Genomic DNA, 13,263 nt, shown 5'->3' on the forward strand with positions numbered 1-13,263 from the left:
CATACAAGTACATATGTGAAATAAAACTGTCAAATCACAGACACAGACTAACAGCTAGACAAACAGACAATCACATGAAATCAATAATTGTTATAAATACAGGCAAACAAAAAACTAAAAGAACACCAAACATGATTATATTAAATCCAACTATACTCTTAGATATTTAAGACAAATTGGGTTTGTTTGTTTGTTTGTTTGTTTGTTTCAAATCTACTTTTATTTATTTACTCTCCATTAGTTTAAATCCGGGATGGGTACAGCATCACACAGATTCTGTGTCCAATGGCCTTTGCAGGAAGGTTGCTTCGGAATTTGGCACGAACCATACCACTGTTTCCATGGGCCTAAGTTACTTTTCCCCGGATCACTCTGGGTTTGTTTGCTTTGCTTCCGGGAGTCACTGTATTGTTTTTTGCTTTATACACATAAGCACATCTCTTGCCTAAGTAGAACTCCGTTTCATCTCGGGCATAAACTCCTTCGATTTTAAGAAGAGCCGTGTGCTCTCTTTGGTTCCGGAGACCTCGCTTGTAGCCAGCAAAAATGGTCTTGCACCACAGCCTTCCAGACATACTTGCTGTTAGAAGTTCTGTTCCCAGCAGACCTCCATAGGCACCAAGATGGCAGAAAGAGCGACAAATTGGGTTTTTGCTTTGTTTTTTAATTTATACAGAGTTCTCTGTGCTTGTAGTACCTACAAGAAAAGAGTAGAGGGAGAGGAGGTAAAACTTGGAATATTCAGCCTACTCAAGGGTTCTCCTGCAAGGACGCTGGCAAACTCACCTTGTCCTCACTCCCCTCAAAGGAAAATCTTGGGATACTTATACAGTTCCCATTCTGGCCTAGACCTCACCTGTCCAAGGCTGTCATTTATTTGGCATTGGGTCTTCCTCTGACTTGGGTTGCTAGTGTTTTCTAAGCATCCCTGGAAACTTTCTGCATGGACTTACAGTGTCTCTTTATCACAGTTCTGAAGATAGAGCCAAGTAGGAAGAGCAGCTATGCAAATGACAACCCAAGGACTTGAAATTCGCTTATTTGGGCTTCTTTGGATTTGTTTTGTCTCTGAAACTAGGTTTCACTAGGCAGCTGTGGTGGCTTGAATAAGAATGCTCTTCATAGGCTCATATTTAAATGATTGGTCACCAGGAAGTGACACTATTTGAAAGAATTAGGAAGTGTGACCTCATAGGAAGTAGTATGTCATTGAGATTGAATTTGGAGCTTCCAAAAACCCATTCTAGATCTCTATCTTCCTGCTGCCTGTGGATCCAGATGTAGAACTCTCAACTACTTCTCCAGCACCATGTCTGCCTTTGTGTTGACATGTTCCATGCCATGGTCAGAATGTACTAAACCTCTGAAACTGTAAGCCAGTCCCAATTAAATATTTTCCTTTATAAGAGCTTCTGCAATCATGGTGTCTCTTCACAGTAGTAGAACACTGACTAAGACAGTAGCCTTGACAGGAACCTTCCTATGTAGACCAGGCTGGCCTCAAACTCTGAGAGATCCTCTGGCCTTTGCCTACATACACATAAACCAAAAGAAGAAAGGGACTGGAGAGATGGCTCAGTCAGTAAGAGCACTAGCTGCTCATCCAGTGGACCAGGCTTCAATTTCCAGCACCCACATGACAGCTAAGAACTGTTTGTCATTCTAGTTCCAGGGTATTTGACATCTTCTTCTGACATCTGACCTCTTTGGACACCAGTCAAGCATGTGGTGCACATAAATGCACATGCAGGACAAGCATTCATACACATAAAATTACACACACACACACTCATATGTATATATGTATATATGCATATATGTATGTATGTATGATATATGTGTATATATATGGATGGATGGATGGATGGATGGATGGATGGATGGATGGATGGATGGAAAAGACGGTTCAAAACAAAGTAGAGCTTTGGGAATCCATAAAGATGCTGACATAACCATAAAAAAGTGCCAAGAAAAGACAAACAATTCACAGAAAAGGTGAGCCAACTGGAGCTCTGGCCACTTGGCCATTGGTCAGGGAGGGAGGGAGAAGTGGAAGGAAAGGACAGAAGTTCCACTCAAAAAGAAAGCCAAGGCCACAGCATACCCAAATACCACTGGGAGAGAGCTGGTTTCCCAGGAGTGCTGACATTCCTCTGAGCACAGGTAAGACCACAACTTCAGCTCCAAGGGACCAGCCCAGAACTCTCAGGACATAGGAAAAGAGGAGCAGCCTAGGACAAGAACCTTCCAGTTTCTGTCTGGAACTGGAGCTGATCCTGTGGCACAGCTCTCCATACCCAAATACCGCCAGGAAACAGCTGGTCTCCCAGGAGTGCCAACATACCTGTGAACACAGGTAAGACCACCACTCCTACTCAAATTCCTGGCCCAAGAGGAACCTGCCAGAGTCATTAGGATACAGGAACCAAGGATCAGCTGGGGACAGGATCCTTCTGGTTTCTATCTGCACCCAGGACCTGACCCTGTGTCACAGTTCTCCATAACCATATTCCTCCAAAAGAGAACTGGTCTCCCAGGAGTATAACAAACAGGTTTGCAGGAGGGAAAAACCACAGTCAGAGACAGTAAGACCAGTTAACAACAGAGATAACCAGATGGCAAGAGGCAATGGCAAGAACATAAGCAACAGAAACCAAGCCTACTTGGCATCATCAGAACCTAGTTCTCCCATCACAGTGAGCCCTGGATACCCCAACACACCAGAAAAGCAAGACTCTGATTTAAAGTCACATCTCATGATGATGATAGAGGACTTTAAGAAAGACATAAATAACTCCCTTAAAGAAAAACAGGAGAACATGGGTAAACAGGTAGAAGCCCTTAAAGAGGAAACAAAAAATTCTCTTAAAGAATTACAGGAAAACTCAATCAAATAGGCAAAGGAAATGAACAAAACAATCCAGGATCTAAAAATGGAAATAGAAACAATAAAGAATTCACACAGAAAGAAACCCTGAAGTTAGAATACCTAAGAGAGAATAAGACTCATAGATGCAATATGAACTAACCAGTACCCCCAGAGCTCCTTGGAACTATACCATCAATCAGAGAAAACACATGGTGGAACTTGTAGCAGAGAATGGCCTAGTCGGTCATCAATGGGAGGAGAGGCCCTTGGTCCTGTGAAGGTTCTATGCCCCAGTATAGGGGAATGCCAGGACCAGGAATGACAATGGGTGGGTTGGGGAGCATAGAGAGGGGGTAGGGGATAGGGGATTTTCAGAGGGGAAACTAGGAAAGGGGATAATATTTGAAATGTAATTAAAGAAAATATCTAATAAATTTTTAAATTAAAAAAGAATAGATGCAAGCATCACCAACAGAATACAAGAGATGAAAGAGAGAATCTCAGGGGCAGAAGATTCCATAGAAAACATTGACACAACAGTCAAAAGAAAAGAAAAATGCAAAAAAACTCCTAACACAAAACATCCAGGACAAAATGAGAAGACCAAACCTAAGGATAACCTAACCTAAGGATAGGTATAGAAGGGAGTGAAGATTCCCAACTTAAAGGGCCAGTAAATATCTTCAACAAAATTATACAAGAAAACTTCCCTAACCTAAAGAAAGAGATTCTCACAAACAGGAAGCCTACATAATCCCAAATAGATGGGACTAGAAAAGAAATTCTTACTGTCACATAATAGTCAAAACAACAAATGCACATAAGAAAGAGAGAATATTAAAAGCAGTTAGGGGAAAAGGCCATAAAAAGTAACATATGAAGGCAGACCTATCAGAATTACACCAGAATTTTCAACAGAGACTATAAAAGCTAGAAGATCCTGGGTAGATGTCATATAGACTGTAAAGAAAACACAAATGTCAGCCCAGACTACTAAACCCAGCAAAACTTTCCATTACCATAGATGGAGAAACCAAGATATTCCATGACAAAAGGAAATTTACACAATATCTTTCCATAAATCCAGCTCTACAAAAGAAAACTGAAGGAAAACACCAACACAAGGAGGGAAACTATACCCTAGAAAAAGCAAGAAAGTAATCTTTCAACAAACCCAAAGATGATAGCCACACAAACATAAAAATAACATAGAAAATAACAGAAAGCAACAATCACTTTTCCTTAATATCTCTTAACATCAGTGGATCAATTCCCCCCCAAAAGACATAGATTAACACACTGGATACGTGACTACGACCCAGCATTTCCTGCATACAGGAAAAGCACCTCAGTGACAAAGGCAGACACTACCTCGAGTAAAGGGCTGGGAAACAAGTTTCCAAGAAAATGGTTCCAAGAAACAAGCTAGAGTAGCCATTCTAATATCAAATAAAATCAACTCTCAGCCAAAAGTTATCAAAAAAGATGAGGAAGGACACTTCCTACTGGTCAAAGGAAAAATCTACCAAGATGAGCTCTCAATTCTGAACATCTATGCTCCAAATGCAATAGCACCCAGATTCATAAAAAAAATTTTACTAAAGCTCAAAGCACACACTTCACTTCACACAATAATAGTGGGAGACTTCAACACCCCACTCTCATCAATGGACAGATCATGGAAACACAAACTAATCATAAACACAGTGAAACTAACAGAAGTTATGGACCAAATGGATTTAACAGTTATATATAGGACATTTCATCTTAAAACAAAAGAATATATCTTCTTCTCAACACCTCATGGTACCTTCTCCAAAACTGACCATACAATCGGTCACAAAACATGCCTCAAAAGATATAAGAAGATTCAAATAATCTCATGCACCCTATCAGATCACCACAGACTAAGGCTGGTCTTCAATAAAAACAAACAAACGAACAAACAAACAAACAAAAGACCAGAAAGCCCACATACACAAGGAAGCTGAACCATACTCTACTCAGTGATAACTTGGTCAAGGAAGGATAAAGGAAGAAATTAAAAGCTTTTTAGAATTTAATGAAAATAAAGACACATCATACCAAAACTTATGGGACACAATGAAAACAGTGGTAAAAGGAAAACTCATAGCTCTGAGTGTCTCCAAAAAGAAACTGGAGAGAGCATTTAACAGCACACCTGAAAGCTCTAGAACGAAAAGAAGCAAATACACTCAAGAGGAGTAGAAGGCAGGAAATAATCAAACTCAGGGCTGAAATCAACCAAATAGAAACAAAAAATCAACAAAACCAGGAGCTGGTTCTTTGAGAAAATCAGCAAGATACATAAACTCTTAGCTAGACTAACCAGAGGGCACAGAGACAGTATCCAAATTAACAAAATCAGACATGAAAGGGGAGATATAACAACAGAAATTGAGGAAATTCAAAAAATCATCAGACCCTACTACAAAAGGCTATACTCAACAAAACTGGAAAACCTGGATGAAATAGACAATTTTCTAGACAGATACCAAATACCAAAGTTAAATCATGATCAGAGCCCATTCATATCCCAGTGTTCCTTGTACTAACTTCCTTTCTGACTCTTTCTGGATGCTCAAGGTGTCGAAGTGAGGATAAAATGGGTTGTCCGGAGCAAAATTCCGGATTTCCCTGGGTCTTCCGGTCGGAGCTGTGATCAACTGTGCGAACAACATAGGAGCCAAAAACTTGTATATCATCTCTGTGAAGGGAATCAAGGGACAGCTGAACAGACTTCCTGCTGCTGGGACATGGTGATGGCCACAGTTAAGAAAGGCAAACCAGAATTAAGGAAAAAGGTACCTCCAGCAGTGGTAATTTGACAACGAAAGTCCTATCGAAGAAAAGATGGGATGTTTCTTTATTTTGAAGATAACGCAGGGGTCATAGTAAACAATTGTTGTATGTTGGCCTGCGGCTTACAAGGACCGGGTACACCAGGGAGGCAGACTGGGGCTGAAAGAGACTTAGACGGCGAGAGGTTAATGGAGCCAAGACAAGATTCTGCTCAAGGCTCTCAGTTTACTAAGAGAGTGTGCTTATAAAAGGGGGGAAGGCCCATCCCCCGCCAGTCCATTCTTGGTGTCTGGAGTCAGCCTGTAGGTGATGTGCAGAATAGGATGTTCCTCCAGAATGTATCAGGGGCTTCTCAGCAGCTCCACCTTAAGTAATTTCCTTCTCACTGGCAGCAAGGTCAAAGTCTGGATCAGCCTATTTCAGGGCTGAGGGAGGCTACAATTCTTCCCTGATTATATAATAAAAATAGCCGGACCGAGGCATAAAATTTATTTATGCTCCATAGTCCTGCCTGGGAATTATGGTGGCTGGTGGCTGTGCCTGCCTTAAGATCTCAGATCTTCTTGAACCATCCAATTCCATCATAGGAAGCTACATACAGCTAGTTTGTGTAATATTTCACACAAACATGGCTCTGTGGTGTATTATCTACAGCCACCGCCTTTTGACATGTACCCCTGTCTTAGATTGGTATGATTCCACATCTGGTTGCCCCATTATTAACTAACCGGCCCTCATAGCACACTTTATTCCCAAATCAGACCAAAACCACAATATGTACTTAGAATTCTTCTTGATAAAAATTAATAACTGCCACCTACCTGTTGGAGGTGAGGTTTTAATCTGCTGTACTCAGGCTGAAGGGCATTTCTGGCCTGTTTGAGAAACAAAGGTGGGACAGTGAAAAGCAACAATATAAAAGCTTCTTTGTGGAAGCCCAGGTCCTTTATTCAGTTGCAAATTAGCAACATCAAGCTCAGGCTCTGGCCTCCAGGTGTGGGGGAGTTGGCTCTTAGAATTAGCAAAAAGGCCAGAGATTCTCTGGAAGTGGAGGCTGTGCTCCAAATTAACTTTGCTAGGTAATTAAGATTTTTATAATCTTCAATAGGAATCTCTAATATTGGAATTATTACTAGACCAGTGCAAGATTGAGTTAGAATAACTGGTCACATTGAAGGAAAAACAAAAATCATTATAATTCTTTCTTATGACTAATCTTTCTAAGTCAGATTCCACAGTCTTTGATATTCTTTTTACCATAAGGTTAAAAAGTTTAAAGCAAGGCAGCTTCACTTGTCCAAACTGGAAAAATGGCAAGCAAGGATGGGTCAAAAACATGTACCCAATTCATCTTCCTAGTTACTACAGTCAGAGCACTGAGCGAACTCACCTGTCTTGTCACATGAATTAGCCATCATGCTTCTGCAGCGCTCTGTGGAGAGAACCTATGCTTTTCCCTTTCCTAATAAGGTACCTGTTCAGGATCAAGCCATATGCCAATAAGTAGATCCTTTTAAGATATTATAAGGCATTTATTAAGTTCTTTGACATCTAAATTTCAAAATTCTAAAATAAAAGTATGATTTAAATAATGTGCACAGGAATGCGCTAAAAATATGCACGGGGATATAATTTCCCCCTTCTTTGACCTTTAAGAAGCTAAAGTTTTAAAGTTCCACAATACCTTGTCTTTGAGAATTAATAATTTGTTGACAAAACATCTCAAATACCTGACTGTTATAGTCAGTTTTAATGTAACATGAGCCGGGACTAACAGCACTTTCAATTGTTTCTCTTAAAGAGCAGTTGTAACTAGAAAACTTGAAAAGTTATTAATAGTCACATGTGCATAATTTATTTATTTATTTATTTATTAATCAGAAATAGGAGCATTTATTTGTAGCAATTTATTAAGTATAAGTCCTCAAGAATTAACACTATTATGTGGAAACAAGTCGTAACTGAGGACACTAATAGCAAAGAATTTTTTATAATTTGATATGCACAATTTCTAAGAATATTAAAATATTATCTTAAACCATAACTGTTTTGAATATATAAAGAACGAGATTATATATCCAATCTATCTTATATGTAGGACCTATAGACTGCCTGAAATATAAATCCAGCATGACATTTTTTTAAGATGTCCAGGCAATCCAGAACAATTTATTAAATGTCCAAAAACAGCCTTCTTAAAAGGACAGCATTTCCCTTATGAGTTGTATATACATAAGCAATTGCAAATTTGAGAATTAATAGCATCTGAGGGATGAACAATCTTAAGAAATTGTGAGCTCTGAGATATAATATTGACTATTAATATACAAATTAAGGTTTGATTGTTCAGTGTTTTAAAACACCATCCACAGCACACAACTAAATTATCTGTGCTAAAGCAGGGGGACGCTCAAAAGAATAAACGTGTGATCTAATTCACACCTACTTATTTCCCATAGAGGGGTTGTTTTTAAACACAGTAACTGGGATGCATGCATGCATCAAAGCTGATAGATGGTTTTTTGCCTGGAGGGTTCTCTGCAATTGTGATTAATGTGTTTAGCAATTGACAAAGTGATTGTTATTTTATAATTACAGCTAGAAAAATTAAAATTCTCTGATTGGTCTAAGTATAGCCGCTTCATTTGGTTTTTTTTACTGGTCTTAGAGGTGTAATATGCTCTCTGATGTTGCAGAAGCAGTAGTTAGGAACTGTGTACCGTGTACCATGATTAATGCAGGACATTCAAGATATTCTCCAAGGAGAAGACTACAAGGAGATCGCCCTGGAGCCTATTGGGAAGTAAATTTTACTGATGTAAAGCCAGCTATGTATGGTAATAAGTATCTTTTAGTTTTTATAGATACCTTTTAGGATGGGTGGAGGCCTACCCAACAAAAAAAGAAACTGCCAATGTTGTGGTTAAGAAAATCCTAGAAGAAATTTTTCCACGCTTTGGAATATCTAAGGTAATAGGGTCTGACAACAGACCTGCCTTTGTTGCCCAGGTAAGTCAGGGACTGGCCAGTCAACTGGGGATTGATTAGAAATTACATTGTGCTTATAGACCCCAGAGTTCAGAACAGGTAGAAAGGAAGGATAGAACTCTAAAAGACACCTTGACTAAATTGACCTTAGAGACTGGCGGGAATGACTGGTCAGCCCTCCTTCCAGTTGCCTTGTTCTGCGTTAGAAACACACCGGGAAAATTTAAGCTTACTTCACATGAAATCCTGTAAGGGGGGGGTGGGCTCCCCCGATCACTGAAGTAGGGAGAGTGTTAGATTCTCTAGAATTTAACCCTGGTCCTTCATTGTTTACATGCATGAAAGTCCTAGAAATGGTCAGAAACACCGCCTGGGAGCAGCTCAAGGAGGCCTACGAACCAGGAGATTTGATGGTACCACATCAGTTCCAGGTGGGCGATGCAGTTCTCGTCAGACGACATCAAGCTGGGAGTCTAGAACCTCGTTGGAAAAGCCCTTACATTGTGCTACTGACCACCCCTACTGCTGTCAAAATAGAAGGTATCTCTGCTTGGATTCATGCCTCTCACGTAAAGTGAGCTCCTGAAGAACTTCAAGATGAATGGGAATTGGAAAGGACTGATAATCCTCTTAAGTTGCGCCTACATCATAGGCGCCATCCTGAAAAAGAAGAATGACAACCCACACCAGCCTATGACTCTCACTTGGCAAGTGTTATCCCAATCAGGGCAAATACTATTTGCCACCTCAAAATTAGAACCTCCAGGGGCATGGTGGCCAACCCTGTATTTTTGCCTCCACCAAATCATTCCTGTGGCCAGGAGTACTCCCCCTAATGAGGTCCGAAACTATGGGTTCTATAGCTGCCCCAAGCACCTTAAGAGTTCCTGGTGTGGGGGGCCTAGGTGGTACTTTTGCAGTCAATGCAGTCAATGGAGTTGTGTTACCTCAAATGATGGAGATTGGAAATGGGCCGTTGAGCCCTCTGGGGATGGATTAGAGTTTTCTTTTCAAAATAAAGGGCCAGGCAAACATGCAGTAATGGGGCTATACAGAAAGCAGAAATGCAAGTCTACAGACTTAGATCATGTGAAACTGCAGTTCACAGGAAAAAATTATGCCCTTGCCCAATGGATTGGAGGCATGACCTGGGGAGTCGTGTTCTTCAATTATAGTAGTAGACCTGGATCATTGCTCCATGTCCGTCTAAACATCGAAAGTCCTCCAGTCCTACCAGTAGGCCCTAATAAGGTGCTCCCTGAGCCGAACTGACCCTTCTCCCAAGGCCAGCCCCGACCTCACCCCCTACCCAAAAGACTCCCCAAATATCTTCCCCACAGAAAAACTTTTTGAGTCCTGTTCTTTACTCTATAGCCCCAGAGCAAGTTGGGCCACCAACTACCCGACAAAGACTGTTTGGCCTCCTCCAAGGAGCTTTTTCTGTGTTAAATGGTACCAATCCCAATGCCACCAAGTCTTATTGGCTGTGCCTAACATCTGGAACTTCCAATGGCAGTAATGGGGGATGGCAGTAATGGGAACTTATAATAATACCACCAGTCATGATCACTGCAGTTGGGGACCTAGCCACACACTCACTGAAGTGTCTGGCACAGGCACATACATAGGAAAAGTGCCTCTGAGTCATCAACATTTGTGTAATGTTACCTATATAAGAGCCCCTGGACCAAATTGACTTATTATTTGTCACCTGGTCCCAATAAGTGTTGGGCTTGCAGCACTGGATTGACCGCTTGTGTATTGACATCAGTGTTTAACAACACTAGAGACTATTGCATCCTAGTGCAGTTAGTGCACAGAGTCATTTACCATCCTTTAGAAACTTTTGTTGATGAGTTTGATAGACATCCGACTTGCCTTCACAGGGAGCCTATGACTATGACTTTGGCTGTGCTCATAGGGGTAGGAGGAATAGTGGCAGGAATTGGAACTAGAGCTGCAGCCCTAAATAAGGTTCCCCGCTATTATAGCCAGTCAAGAGAAGCAATGGACACCGATATCACGGCCCTAGAACAGTCTATCACTAAGTTAAAAGAATCTTTAACATCCCTGTCAGAGGTAGATCTTCATAATCGTAGGGGGTTAGACCTGCTTTTCCTTAAAGAAGGAGGGTTGTGTGCTGCCTTAAAAGAAGAATGTTGCTTTTATGTAGACCATTCTGGAGTCACAGAAGACTCCATGAGCAAGTTAAAAGACAGACTAGAAAAGAGAAAATGAGACTGAGAAGCACAGACCGGATGGTTTGAAGGACTTTTTAATAAATCCCCTTGGTTAACCACCCTCATTTCTACTCTGATGGGCCCTCTAATAATTTTGCTCTTGCTGCTGATGTGTGGCCCACTAATTCTTAATAAACTGATGACCTTTGTTAGAGAGAGGATTGGTGCCATCCAGCTGTTAGTATTAAGACAACAATACCAGCCTCTGCAGAACCTTGAAGAAGAGATTGCAGTTTCGTTCTAAGATTAGAACTAGTAACTAGAAGAAGTGGGGAATGAAAGATCCTGACAGAATGTAAAAGGTCACAGAAGCCCTGAAAATGGCAAAATAGATTTCACTGTTAATAGAACTAGCTTCACCGATTTAGAAAAATAGAGGTGCACAATGCTCTGGCTTCTCCTCGAACCTGTGTGTCTGCCAATGTTCTGACCAGGTGTGTGCCCATTGCTGCACCTCACTGTCAGGTGTTTGTGATATTGGTTGCTATATTGGTTGCTGGGAAAGAGTCAGAAAATCTCCCCAGCAACCATAGTCAGGGCCAATCCAGAGCTGCTGCGCCTTCATTAGACTCCTTCCTTACTTCCCTCCCATATCCATTTCTTGAGGAATCGATCATTTTAGAATAGATGTTGTTTGGATCTGGAAATCCCCTACTTCCCCCCTTCTCCTTTCCCCCTTAAGGACCTATAAAAACTGAAACCCCTTTTCCCTCAGAGTCGACTCCTCTACCCCTGCGTGGAACATGAGTCGTGCCCAGAGTTCTGGCTTTCCCCAATAAAGCCTCGTGTGGTTTGCATCAAGCTTGATCTCTCGTGAGTTCTTGAGGGTCTGCTATTATCCCGAGGCCTGAGTGAGGGGCTCCTCTGGGAGTCTTTCAGGTGATGTGGAGAATAGGATGTTCCTCCGGAATATATCAAGTGCTTCTCAGCAGGTAGCAGTGTCTTGGAGAGAGCAGTGGCAGGTGGCAGAACAAAAGAGCCATCTAGGTTGGAAGGCTCCACCTTAGGTAATTTCCTTCTCAGTGGCAGCAAGGTCAAAGTCTGGATCAGCCTACTTCCGGGCTGAGGGAGGCTACAAACAATAAAGGAGAAATGAAAGGTTCTGCTATCACAGGTCCAGTAGCAAAGGAGTGTGCAGACTTGTGGCCCAGGATTGCATCCAATGTAGGCAGCATTGCATGATTCTCCCGTGTATTTGTAAAATATATTCATTAAAGAGTCTTTGCTCTGAGAACTGGTCTTTTTGACACCTTTTCCAATATCAGCTTTGCAGAAGGAAACTTCTAAATTTCAGCTCAGGGCATGACCTTGCAAAACTTCACTTTCCAGGTTAAGTAAGGGTTATCTTTAGGGACTGTCCAGATGGATCAGCTATGACGATTCATTGGCTATTCTAGAAGACAGAAGGATCATGTCTCAATGCCCACGTGGTGGCTGTAACTTCAAAAAAACCAAGCAAACAAAAAAACAAAACAATGCCTTCTTTCAGGTCTCTGCTGGGACCAGGTACACGTGGTATACAAATAAATATGCGAGCAAAACATGCACGTATGATAAATTATCTTTGTGTTTTGGGTCCCTAAAATAGAGTGGTGTGTTTATCATCAAATAAATAAATAAAAAATCATTATCAGATAAACCATCTAAACAGTCCCATAACCCCTAAAGAAATAGAAGCAGTCATTAATAGTTTCCCAACCAAAACAAGGCCAGGACCAGATGAGTTTAGTGCAGAATTCTATCAGTCCTTCAAAAAAGACATAATACCAATACTCTCCAAACTATTCTACAAAATAGAAATAGAAGGAACACTACCCCATTTGTTCTATTAAGCCACAGTTACACTGATACCAAAACCTCACAAAGACCCATCAAAGAAAGAGAACTTTAGACCAATTTCCCTTATGAATATAAATGCAAAAATACTCAATAAAAGTCTTGGGAATCTAATCCAAGAACGCATCAAAATGATCATCCTCCACGATCAAGTAGGCTTCATCCCAGGAATGCAGGGATGGTTCAATATATGAAAATCCATCAAAATATTCCACTACATAAACAAATTCTAAGAAAAAAACCCACATGATCATTTCATTAAATGCTGAAAAAGCATTTGACAAAATTCAACATCCTTTCATGTTAAAAGTCTTGGTAAGATCAGGAATTCAAGTCTCATACCTAAACATAGTAAAAGCAATATACAGTAAACCAGTAGCCAACCTCAAACTAAATGGAAAGAAATTTGAAGGAATCCCACTAAAATCAGAGACTAGACAAGGCTGCCCTCTCTCTCCCTCTCTATTCAATATAGTGTAAGAACCCAAAACTGGGGAGACCTCAGCT

The 13,263-nt window shown here is 40.9% G+C and overlaps 2 pseudogenes; one reads left to right on the plus strand and one right to left on the minus strand.

Moving 5' to 3' along the window:
• Positions 1-212: 212 nt before the first annotated feature.
• LOC110293666 lies at positions 213-575 on the minus strand (annotated as a pseudogene).
• Positions 576-5,404: 4,829 nt separating this feature from the next.
• Positions 5,405-12,102, plus strand: LOC110292368 (annotated as a pseudogene).
• The last annotated feature ends 1,161 nt before the right edge of the window (positions 12,103-13,263 follow it).

Source organism: Mus caroli, chromosome 4 (assembly GCF_900094665.2).
Source record: "Mus caroli chromosome 4, CAROLI_EIJ_v1.1, whole genome shotgun sequence".
In the NCBI taxonomy this organism is placed as follows: Eukaryota; Metazoa; Chordata; class Mammalia; order Rodentia; family Muridae; genus Mus; species Mus caroli.